Source organism: Dromiciops gliroides, chromosome 2 (genome assembly GCF_019393635.1).
Source record: "Dromiciops gliroides isolate mDroGli1 chromosome 2, mDroGli1.pri, whole genome shotgun sequence".
Lineage (NCBI taxonomy): Eukaryota > Metazoa > Chordata > Mammalia > Microbiotheria > Microbiotheriidae > Dromiciops > Dromiciops gliroides.
The window spans coordinates 369206773-369210806 of NC_057862.1; positions in this window are offsets into that span (position 1 = coordinate 369206773).

Sequence of the window (4034 nt, forward strand, 5' to 3'; positions counted from 1 at the left end):
CACACAGATAGTAAGTCAAAGATGTGAATTGAAAAGTGAGGTCCTCTGATCCCAAATGAAGGGTTCTTTCTTCTATACCACATCAAAAAAGGAAATGAAAAACTGCTCTTCTTCAACAGAGTAACTGCAAGGAACAGAAGTCCCTAAAACTGAAATAAATTTATAAGAGGAATACCCATTTCCCAATGTATGGTCAGATTCAGGTCAAGCAACATTTACTTAAAAACCTGCCATATGCAAGACATTGAAGGTCAAAGGATATTCACATATAATTGAGGAAGGAGGCAATCGATGACTAATTATCACTTGAAAAATTGTTTAAGATCTCAAGACAAAAGCATATCAAAACAACTTTGAGGTATCTATTAAACTAAAGAAATTGTGAAAGAAAGATAAAATTCACTAGTAAGGGACTATGGGGGGAAATTATACTGTTAAGATTGTTGGTAAGCAGCAAGCTGCCTGTATACTGTAGGACTTGACCTCAGGAAATCCTAAGTTCAAATATAGCCTCAGATGCTTGTTGTTTAACCCTGGACAAGTCATTTGACCCCTCTGTGCCTCAGTTTCCTCATCTGTAAAATGGGGATAATAAAAAGTACCTGCCTCCCAGGGCTGTCATAAGGATCAAATGAGATAATACTTGTATTTTGCAAACCTGTAAGTGCTTTATAAATTCTAGCTATCATTTATTGGTAGATTATGAATTGGTATAATGTATTTGCAGAGTAATTTGGAAATAAGATATAAAGTTGACCCAGCGATCTCACTTCAAGTATTATGTCCTAAGCAAGTTCTCAAAAGGGGGTGGGGAGAAGGTAAGAAGTCTATTTGTATAAAAATATTCATAGTGGCTTTTTTTGCAGTGGGATAAAAGCTTGTAGCAACCTATATTGAAACCAAAGATGAGGAATTGTGGCATGTCAATATAGAGTATTTCTTATAATTATAATCTAGAATTTATTATAATCTATAATCTAGAATTTTCCAGGATCCTTGATATAATAGTAAGTGTGGAAAGCATTTTACATGGATTATCTCATTTGATCTTCAAAATAATTATTATCCTCATTTTGTTGTTGTAGTTCAGTTATTTCAGTCTTGTCTAACTCTTCATGACCTCATTTGGGGTTTTCCCAGCAAAGACACTGAAATGGTTTGCCATTTCCTTCTCCAGCTCATTTTACAGGTGAGGAAATTAAGGCAAACAGGGTTAAGTGACTTGCCCAGGGTCACACAGCTAGTCCGAGGCCACTTTTGAACTCAGGTCTATCCTGACTCCAGGCCTGGTACTCTATTCACTTCACCACCTAGCTGCTGCTCCATCCTCACTTTACAGATGAGAAAACTGAGGCTGAGAGAAATTAAAGTGACTTACCCTGGGGTCCCATAACTTCCAGATCTTCCAGATTCCCATCACTCTATCCACTGTCACATAGCTTCAACTACTCCTTCTATAGAAGCAGATGACTTAGAACAGAGGTGGCAAATACCACATTCTTCCAGAACAACATTAAGTGAAACCAGAAACCAAGGGGAAACATTTAAATATGGGGGGAAAAAAACAAAACAAAGAGACACATAAGGGAGGAAAAGAGTGAACAAAATAAAAATACATGAAAACATAGATAATTTTAAGATATGTTCTTCTAAGTCAATACTCCGCCCTCAGGGATTCTTTGGTCTGGTTTAGTGGCTCCCATTTCTTTCCCTGTATGTCACCACTGCCTGAGATGGCAGTTTCATGAGCTCTCATGGCTGCTGGGAAAAAATGGCCTCAGGCGGCCACCCTTTCTGGTAAAGAGCCTTCCTCTGCAATTAGCTAGGCTGGTCATTTGAAAAGAGACACAAAGTCCTCAGTCCAGTCCTTACTTGAAACTTTTCCAGCTTGATGGTACCTGCCAAAGCTTGTGCTCAGACGGCATAACCTTCCTGAATCTCAACACCACTGAGACACTTTAAACAGAAGATTATTTTGCCCCAATAACAAAAAAGAATACACACAAAAAATGCAAAGATTTACTCAAAGTGATGCCAAATGGAGAAAGCAGGATCAGAATGATATCTGTGACTATAAGTAAAAAGAACACGACAACAAAAATGTGATAAATAGAAATAAAAGACCAGAAATGGACACAGAGAAAATACTATTGTTTTATAGGTATACAAACACTGATTTTCTGTTATCGAACAAGTTTGGTTTCTGGTTATAGGCATAATATTATTTATTAGTTTTTGCTGAGATAGTCACTGTTTGTAATGAATGTCATGGGAAAGAAAGAGGAAGTCTAAGAGTGAGGAAAAAGAATTTAGGGAGAGAATGGAAAAGAAGATAGAGTGGAAGAAAAAAGGGAAAGGTAAAGAGAATGAAAAGCGAGATAAGAGAGAGTTAAGGACACAGAAAGGAAGATTACGAGAAATAAAGAAAAAACAAGAAGAATGAAAGAGAGAGTGAAAGAAAAAGAGAGTATAATAAATGAATGGGTGAAAAAGCGACACCTTCGCTTTCTCTTCCAAACACACTCAGTCCCTCACACCCAGAACCGGGAACCAAGCTCCAGCACTTCTTTTAGGCTTCCAGTTTACCAAACATAATGCAAAGTAACAATTAACACTAACATTGTAAATTCGGAAACACCCTGCATGGAAAGCAATTTATCAGATACAATCTAGTTAAGAAAAAGAGAAAAAAATATTCAGAGTTAAGTCAAGCGTCTCAATGAATAATAGAATTAGCTCCAGGTCTGATCTGGGCGAGCCGAGGGTCACAGGGAGCGCTGGCCGAGTGCCAGACAGAGCCCCGGAAGCCCGGGGCAGGGTGCAGTCTCCACCGAGACACACCCTCTCTGAGCTCCACTCGGGGCTGGAAAGTGGGTCTGCAGCCCGTGGCAACTCGCCCACCTCGGCTCCACCAGAGACTTCTCTTCCCATCTCTGCTTGGCTCCCCACAGATGTGCAAACAGTTGTCCGAGCAAAGAGAACCAGGGGTTTGCAACAATCGCTCTTTGAAGGTTAAAATAAGAAGTTAAACATTTGTACCTTTAAATATCCCTCGGCAGGCCGGGGCCGGCACTCACCTCGCTTGGCCTGAAGAAGGCGAAGGGCCCTGGCAACGGACTCCGCCCCTCTAGCCCTTAAGCTGCTCTCTTAAGGCAGCTAATTGGGCTTTTTTTCCTTTGCATACCTTTTAGGTAGTCGGAGGCCCCCCTCCCCCCCCCCCGGGAGTTATTCTCCCGCTCCACTTTAACTAAGCCTTCCTCGCGGACAGAATACTCCTTGACCCCCTCTCTCAATAGAACCCCCTAAGTTGGCCAGAGCCCCCAGAGCCGCCTTTCCAATTAGTGCCCTTTGCTCCCCCTCATTAGAGACCCCATGATCCTCTCGTTATTTCCAATGCCACCTTCCCCCCAGAATTCCCAGACACCTCACCTACGACTCCATCAGAATCTCCAAAGGTCCCCTTCCTCGCATCAAGACCCTCAGTCCCCTTTCTCTAGGAACCCCTAGATCTCTCGCCTTCTCCAAGAACCACTGATTCCTGCCCGAACCCGACCTTCTCCTCCCCACAGAAACCCCCATGACGCCTCTCACGACTCCGCGGTCCCCTCAGAGAGCCCCCACACCCCGACGCGCGCCCTACCTGCTAGACGCTATAGGAGGGATGCACTAAGCACGATCGGGCAGGGACTGGGGCAGTTCTGGTGCCGGTTCCACTCGTTATCCGCGAAGCGAGAAATGAAATGAGAGCGCAGAGCCCAGTCGCTGGAGGAGAAACACAGAGAGCCGCGGGTTCCTACCGAGCAGGGCTGCGGGGTCTGGAATCTGTCTCCCCAGGGAAGTTGAGCTAGGGGCGGGGGCGGGGAGAAGAAGGGCGGGGCGGTTGGAGGGCAGGGGGCGGCGCTGCTCGGACCTGTACTTTGGGGGACAGCGAAAGGTCCCAGGGATCTTCAAATCCCGGCATAGCTCTCAGTTTACTGGCCAGCCTCTGGGCTTTTCCTCAATTCAATATCCCAGATTCAACAGATAATTAAAGC